Source organism: Alosa pseudoharengus, unplaced genomic scaffold, assembly GCF_046254945.1.
Source record: "Alosa pseudoharengus isolate Yale_2024_CS ecotype anadromous, Long Island Sound unplaced genomic scaffold, YU_APseudo_1.1 YU_APseudo_1.1_scf_21, whole genome shotgun sequence".
Taxonomy (NCBI): Eukaryota; Metazoa; Chordata; class Actinopteri; order Clupeiformes; family Clupeidae; genus Alosa; species Alosa pseudoharengus.
The window spans coordinates 14317054-14326405 of NW_027468674.1; positions in this window are offsets into that span (position 1 = coordinate 14317054).

The following is a 9352-nucleotide window of genomic DNA, read 5'->3' on the forward strand; positions in this document are numbered from 1 at the left end:
AGAATGCAGCTCCATAGCAGCCCATGTAGGACCTTCACCAGATTGAAAGGTAGAGAGCCAAATGGGTAATTTTGTAATGTTTGATGACCAATAGTAGTGTAGGAAATTTGGCAATGCCAAACCTCCTATTTTTCTTGAACCCTGTAAATGAGCTTTGTTGATTCGTGCTATTTTGTTATTCCAAATAAAGGCTGATATAATTTTGTCAAGTTTCTTAAAAAGGATTTGGGTAGAAATATTGGAATCATACGGAAGAGATATAAAAATCTAGGAAGTACTGTCATTTTGACAGAGTTAATCCGACCAGCAAGAGAAATAGGGAGAGTCGACCATCGGGTCAGGTCCTGTTTAGTGCGTTCCATTAGGGGGTTAAAGTTATTTTTTATCAAGGCCTTGAAGGTGCGTGTGATCTGTACCCCCAGATAGGTGAACGAAGTAGATTCCACCTGAAATGGGAGATGATCATAGTCAATATCAATTGCTAGCTGATTCACAGGGAAAATAAGACTTTTTTTTTAGGTTCAGCTTGTATCCTGATAGGGTACCAAATGAATGCAGAATCTCCAAAATTATAGGAATAGTCTTTTCTGGTTCTGAAATATATAAAACAAGATCATCAGCGTACAGTGACACTTTATGACTGATACCATCTCGCATAATTCCTGAAAAGTCATTATTTGCTCTTAGAGCAATAGCTAAAGGTTCTATAGCTAGGTCAAATAATAAAGGGCTGAGGGGACAGCCCTGGCGAGTACCCCTTTGTAGTGGAAAGTAAGCTGATGTAGTGTTATTGGTTCTTACTGATGATACAGGTGAAGAATATAGAGTCCGAACCCAGGATTGAAAATAAGGACCAAAACCAAACTTATTTAAGATAAAGAATAGATATCCCATCTCTACGCGGTCGAATGCCTTCTCGGCATCTAAGGAAACAATAACCTCAGGTGTGACTGTAGAGTGGTCAAAGTGTAGTATGTTAAGCATTCGCCTAACATTGAAAAAGGACTGTCGATTCATAATAAAACCGGTCTGGTCTGGGTGTACAATGGAAGACATCATCCTCTCAAGACGAAGAGCCAGGATCTTACTGAGAATTTTATAATCTACATTCAGCAGACTGATTGGACGGTAGGAGCCACATTGTCTGGGGTCCTTATGTTTTTTTAAGAGTACAGAGATTGTTGCCTGAGTCATGGTTTGCGGAAGCGCCTCTTTTGAATGGGATTCAGAAAACACGGCGCATAACAAAGGTGTCAGTTTGTCAGAGAAGGCTTTATAAAATTCAGGAGGGAAGCCGTCAGGGCCTGGGGCTTTCCCACTTTGTAACGCACTTATGGCCCGAGTGATCTCAAGTTCAGAAATTGGGTTTTCTAAAGCTTTAAGTTGATCTTGGTTTATAGATGGAATGTCTAAAGTGTCCAGGAATGAGTCTGTGGCCAGAGGGTCAGAGGTACACTGGGAGGTGTACAAATTTGAGTAATATTGTTTAAATGCGTCATTAATTTTTGCGTGGTTTGTTAGGATGTGTCCAGATTCATCAACAATTTCTAAAATGACATTCTTACTTAAGGATCTCCGTAGCTGATGCGGCAGCAGTCTACCAGCTCTGTCACCATGTTCATAGATGTGTTGTCTAGTTCGTAGCATAAGTCTCTCTGTATCACGGATGGATAGTGTATTGAACTGGGACTGAAGGATAAGTTTCTGTTTAAACAAGTCTGGAGATGGGTTAACTGCATATTGCGCATCAACGCTGGAGATACGCTCAGTCAGATGTGTTAGTTCTTTTTTACGTTCTTTGTTTTTGTAGGAGGAATATGAGATCATTTCCCCACGAAGAAAGGCCTTCAGAGATTCCCAGACAGTGGACTTTGCTACTTCTGTGGTATCATTAATATCTATAAAAACGTCAATGTTTGCTGTGAACACAGTCATGAACTCTTCGTCTGCCAAGAGTGATGTGTCAAATCTCCATACACGTTGTGATGCACATGTTTCTGGAAACACAATATCTAGCTGAACAGGGCAGTGATCTGAAATAACAATGGCATGGTACTTACAGCGGGATACAAATGGGATAAGGGTGTTGTCAAGCAGAAAATAGTCTATCCTGGAGTAAGTGTGATGTACTGAAGAGCAAAAAGAAAAGTGTTTAGACAGAGGGTCGATTGTGCGTAAAGGATCTGACATGTTATATGTTTGGAGGAAGTTTTTAATTACAGCAGCAGATTTGGAGTGTGTGTTAGGTTTGTTTGGGTATATTTTAGATCTATCTAGGCTTGGTTGTAATACACAATTAAAATCACCACCAAGAATAAGTTTAACATTCCAGGAAATAAATGTGGTAGATGGGACCCTTGTTCTGGGTGGTGAAGCATTGTCATTAGCCATAACCAATACCATGGTGGAAAATAATTGTTAACTTTCGGAGGCAAGTGCTGAGAAAACATTAGTAAGACTTAGAAAACAAAAAGTATGTAACTAAAAATACACTCAGAAATATAGCCGCAAGCGGCAATGGCGGGCCCGAGCACCTACGGGCCACAACCCTTGACATGTCGGAATGCAACAAAGCACCGACGTGGTGCGTTTGTGAAATGTATTTGATGCGTGTGCTATTTGTTTTTGTATTTTATTTTCTGCCACATTTACTCGCTTGGCCACGTGGGGGCGTAATGCAAGGCAGGCCCATTGGGTGTCATCATAATCATAATATATATTAACCTGAGAAATTTCAGACCATTCATTTTAAGCAAAGAACATTTCTGATACACTTTTTGGTTGGCCAGATGGTGGCGCTATGTTAGGCATGAAAATTACACATGTGAATATCATCACAATAATGATATCCAAAATGTTTGTAAACTTTCAGATCAATCACTTAAGGCATTGTCCATTTCTGGCACATTTACTGCTTGACCAGGTGGTGGCGCTATGCCAGGCAGGCCCATTGGGTGTCTGGATATCATCATAATCATAATATCTATTAACATGAGAAGTTTCAGACCATTTATTCAAGGCATAGAGCATTTCTGGCACATTTCCTGCTTGGCCAGATGGTGGCGCTATGCTAGGCCTGTGAATTACGAATGTGAATATCATCACAATAATGATATTTCATATGTTATAAAGTTTCAGATCAATCACTTAAGGCATTGTCCATTTCTGGCACATTTCCTACTTGGCCAGGTGGTGGCGCTGTGCCAGGCAGGCCCATTGAATGTCTGGATATCAACATAATCATAATATCTATTAACCTGAGAAGTTTCAAACCATTCATTCAATGCACTGTGACTTTATGACACATGTCCTGTTTATATGGTGAATTATTAAAATCGTGACATATTACAACATATCAAAAATCCCTTCGCAATTTAACATCAGCAACATCTTGGCATCATATTTGCCAAATTTCACATGATTCTGACAAACTGTCTAGGAGGAGTATGTTAAAATTGATCATGCAACATCAGTGTAATTGCCATTCTTTCTGTTGCCAGGTGGTGGCGCTATGCTAAACATGCATTATGGGCAAGTGAATATCATCACTACCATGGTCTTTAATGACCTGTGAAATTTAAAACATTTCAAGCCATGCATGGTGAATTATGACACATTTATTGTTTGTGTGGACCGGTATTAAAATTAACAATTTCGCCATTTTGTCAAATTACAACATATCAAAAAAAGGCTTCACAATTTAGAATCAGGAACATCTCGGCGGCATGTATACCAACTTTGACATGAATCGGATCAACCGTCTAGGAGGAGTACGTTAAAATGTATCATGTCCACAACGCACAAAATCTCAATTACCTCACTTCCGGTGGGCGTGGCTAATGGCATGTTAATGCAAAAGTTGTTTGTTTTTGGGAGTTACATACACCCACCAAATTTGGTGTGTGTATCTAAAACTATATGCCAACCACAAGTCACACTGACATAAGGGGGCGCTATGGAGTTCCTGGGCAACGCCCGGTGCCAAGCTTTTATCCCTGTCTATTCACTGTATCACTTGATGTGTGTGCCAAATTTCATGCGTTTTCACCCATGGGAAGCACCTCTTTTGGCATCATGATTCATCACATATTTCATCACATATTAGTCTGCACAAAATCCCAAATACCTCACTTCCTGTTGGGCGTGGCTAATGCATTGTACATACGAAAGTCGTTCATCTTGGGGAGATACAGACACCTACCAAATTTGGTGTGTGTAGCTGAAAGTATATGCCCACCACGGGATCAGTCATCTAAGGGGGCGTAAGGGGGCGCTAGCGAGTCCCTGGGCCATACCCGGGGCCAAGCTTTTTTACCTAGCTGCTTTGTGTGACACTTGATGTGTGTGCCAAATTTCAAGACTTTTCGATTATGTTAACCACCTCAAAATATTTGCCAACCACGGGATCAGTCACCTAAGGGGGCGCTAGCGAGTCCCTGGGCCACGCCCGGGGTCAAGCTCTTGTACCTAACTGCGATGCGTGACACCTGACGTGTGTGCCAAATTTCAAGAGGTTTTGACCATGTTAACCACCTCAAAAACAGGAAAGCACAAAAGTGGAATAACAATAATAATACAGAAATATAGCCGCAAGCGGCAATGGCGGGCCCGAGCACCTGCGGGCCGCAACCCGTGACATGTCGGAATCCAACAAAGCACCGACGTGGTGCGTTTGTGAAATGTACATATTTAATGCGTGTGCTAGTTGTTTTTGTATTTTATTTTCTACCACATTTACTCCCTTGGCCAGGTGGGGGCGTAATGCAAGGCAGGCCCATTGGGTGTCATCATAATCATAATATATATTAACCTGAGAAATTTCAGACCATTCATTTTAAGCAAAGAACATTTCTGATACACTTTTTGGTTGGCCAGATGGTGGCGCTATGTTAGGCATGAAAATTACACATGTGAATATCATCACAATAATGATATCCAAAATGTTTGTAAACTTTCAGATCAATCACTTAAGGTATTGTCCATTTCTGGCACATTTCCTGCTTGACCAGGTGGTGGCGCTATGCCTGCCAGGCCCATTGGGTGTCTGGATATCATCATAATCATAATATCTATTAACCTGAGAAGTTTCAGACCATTTATTCAAAGCATAGAGCATTTCTGGCACATTTCCTGCTTGGCCAGATGGTGGCGCTATGCTAGGCCTGTGAATTACGCATGTGAATATCATCACAATAATGATATCCAATATTTTATAAAGTTTCAGATCAATCACTTAAGGCATTTTCCATTTCTGCCACATTTCCTGCTTGGCCAGGTGGTGGCGCTATGCCAGGCAGGCCCATTGGGTGTCTGGATATCATCATAATCATGATATCTATTAACCTGAGAAGTTTCAGACCATTCATTCAATGCACTGTGATTTATGACACATTTCCTGTTTATGTGGTGAGATATTAAAATCATATCAAATATATTACAACATTCAAAAATCCATTCACAATTTAACATCAGCGAAATCTTGGCATAATGTTTGCCAAATTTCAAATGAAGCTGACAAACCGTCTAGGAGGAGTATGTTCAAATTGATCATGTGACATCAGTATAATTGTCATTCTTTCTGTTGCCAGTTGGTGGCGCTATGCCAAACATGCATTATGGGCATGTGAATATTATCATCAACATGGTCTTCAATGACCTGTGAAATTTAAAACATTTCAAGCCATGCATGGTGAATTATAACACATTTATTGTTTGTGTGGAAGGGTATTAAAATTAATAATTTCGCCATTTCGTCAAATTACAACATATCAAAAAAAGGCTTCACAATTTAGAATCAGGAACATCTCGGCGTCATGTATACCAACTTTGACATGAATCGGATCAACCGTCTAGGAGGAGTACGTTAAAATTGATCATGTCCACATCGCACAAATTCTCAGTTACCTCACTTCCTGTGGGCGTGGCTAATGGCATGTTAATACAAAAGTCGTTTGGTTTTGGGAGTTGCATACACCCACCAAATTTGGTGTGTGTATCTAAAACTATATGCCAACCACAAGTCACTGTGACATAGGGGGCGCTATGGAGTTCCTGGGCAACGCCCGGTGCCAAGCTTTTATCCCTGTCTATTCACTGTACCACTTGATGTGTGTGCCAAATTTCATGCGTTTTCAACCATGTTAACCACCTCAAAATATATGCCAACCACGGGATCAGTCACCTAAGGGGGCGCTAGCGAGTCTCTGGGCCACACCCGAGGTCAAGCTCTTGTACCTAACTGCGTTGCGTGACACCTGACGTGTGTGCCAAATTTCAAGAATTTCCGACCATGTTAACCACCTCAAAAAAAGGAAAGCAAAAAAGTGGAATAACAATAATAATAATAATAATAATAATAATAATAATCCTTACAAAAACAATAGGGCCTTGCGCCCTTCGGTGCTCGGGCCCTAAATATAGCCGCAAGCGGCAATGGCGGGCCCGAGCACCTGCGGGCCGCAACCCGTGACATGTCGGAATCCAACAAAGCTCCGACGTGGTGCGTGTGTGAAATGTACATATTTGATGCGTGAGCTATTTTCTTTTGTATTTTATTTTCTGCCACATTTACTCGCTTGGCCAGGTGGGGGCGTAATGCAAGGCAGGCCCATTGTGTGTCATCATAATCATAATATATATATTAACCTGAGAAATTTCAGATTATTCATTTTAAGCAAAGAACATTTTTGATACACTTTTTGGCCAGATGGTGGCGCTATATTAGGCATGTGAATTACACATGTGAATATCATCACAATAATGATATCCAATATTTTGTAAAGTTTCAGATCAACCAATAAAGGCATTACCAATTTCTGGCACATTTTCCTGCTTGGCCAGGTGGTGGCGCTATGCCAGGCAGGCCCATAGGGTGTCTGGATATCATCATAATTATAATATCTATTAACCTGAGAAGTTTCAGACCATTCATTCAAAGCATAGAGCATTTCTGGCATATTTCCTGTTTGGCCAGATGGTGGCGCTATGCTAGGCATGTGAATTATATGTGTGAATATCATCACAATAATGATATCCAATATTTTATAAAGTTTCAGATTAATCACTTAAGGCATTATCCATTTCTGGCACATTTCCTACTTGGCCAGGTGGTGGCGCTATGTCGGGCAGGCCCATTGGGTGTCTGGATATCATCATAATCATAATATCTATTAACCTGAGAAGTTTCAGACCATTCATTCAATGCACTGTGATTATATGACACATTTCCAGTTTATATGGTGAGATATTAAAATCATGACATATTACAACATATCAAAAATCCCTTCGCAATTTAACATCAGCAACATCTTGGCATAATGTTAGCCAAATTTCACATGAATCCGACAAACCGTCTAGGAGGAGTATGTTAAAATTGATCATGTAACATCAATGTAATTGCCATTCTTTCTGTTGCCAGGTGGTGGCGCTATGCCAAATATACATTATGGGCATGTGAATATCATCACTACCATGGTATTCAAAGACCTGTGAAATTTAAAACATTTCAAGCCATGCATGGTGAATTAAGACACATTTATTGTTAACGTGGAAGGGTATTAAAATTCATAGTTTCGCCATTTCGTCAAATTACAACATATCAAAAAAAGCTTCACAATTTAGAATCAGAAGCATATTGGCATCATGTATACCAACTTTCACATGAATCGGATCAATCGTCTAGGAGGAGTACGTTAAAATTGATCATGTCCACAATGCACAAAATCCCAATTACCTCACTTCCTGTGGGCGTGGCTAATGGCATGTTAATACAAAAGTTGATTGTTTTTGGGAGTTACACACACCCACCAAATTTGTTGTGTGTATCTAAAACTATATGCCAACCACAAGTCACAGTGACATAAGGGGGCGCTATGGAGTTCCTGGGCCAAGCCCAGTGCCAAGGCTTTTCCCCTGTGTATTCATGGTACCTCTTGACGTGTGTGCCAAATTTCATGCGTTTTCACCGATGGGAAGAACGTCTTCTGGCATCACAATTCATCACATTTTAGTCCGCACAAAATCCCAAATACCTCACTTCCTGTTGGGCGTGGCTAATGCATTGTACATACGAAAGTGGTTCTACTTGGGGAGATACACATACCTACCGAATTTGATGCGTCTAGCTGAAAGTATGTGCCAACCACTGCCTCAATCACCTAAGGGGGCGCTACTGAGTCCCTGGGCCACGCCCAGAGCCAAGCTCTTGTACCTAACTGCTTTGCGTGACACCTGATATGTGTGCCAAATTTCAAGAGTTTTCGACCATGTTAACCACCTCAAAAAAGGAAAACGCTCTGAGACAAAGTTAATATAATAATAATAATAATAATAATAATAATAATAATAATAATAATAATCCTTACAAAAACAATAGGGCCTTGCGCCCTTCGGTGCTCGGGCCCTAAATATAGCCGCAAGCGGCAATGGCGGGCCCGAGCACCTGCGGGCCGCAAGCCGTGACATGTCGGAATCCAACAAAGCATCGACGTGGTTCGTTTGTGAAATGTACATATTTGATGCGTGTGCTATTTGTTTTTGTATTTTATTTTCTGCCACATGTACTTGCTTGGCCAGGTGGGGGCGCAATGCAAGGCAGGCCCATTGGGTGTCATTATAATCATAATATATATTAACCTGAGAAATTTCAGACCATTCATTTTAAGCAAAGAACATTTCTGATACACTTTTTGGTTGGCCAGATGGTGGCGCTATGTTAGACATGGAAATTAGACATGTGAATATCATCACAATAATGATATCCAAAATTTGTGTAAACTTTCAGATCAATCACTTAAGGCATTGTCCATTTCTGGCACATTTCCTGCTTGACCAGGTGGTGGCGCTATGCCAGGCAGGCCCATTGGGTGTCTGGATATCATCATAATCATAATATCTATTAACCTGAGAAGTTTCAGACCATTTATTCAAAGCAAAGAGCATTTCTGACACATTTCCTGCTTGGCCAGGTGGTGGCGCTATGCCAGGCAGGCCCATTGGGTGTCTGAATATCATCATAATCATGATATCTATTAACCTGAGAAGTTTCAGACCATTCATTCAATGAACTGTGATTTATGACACATTTCCTCTTCATGTGGTGAGATATTAAAATCATATCAAATATATAACATATCAAAAATCCCTTCACAATTTAACATCAGCGACATCTTGGCATAATGTTTGCTAAATTTCACATGAATCTGACAAACCGTCTAGGAGCAGTATGTTAAAATTGATCATGTGACATCAGTGTAATTGTCATTCTTTCTGTTGCCAGTTGGTGGCGCTATGCCAAACATGAATTATGGGCATGTAAATATTATCATTAACATGGTCTTCAATGACCTGTGAA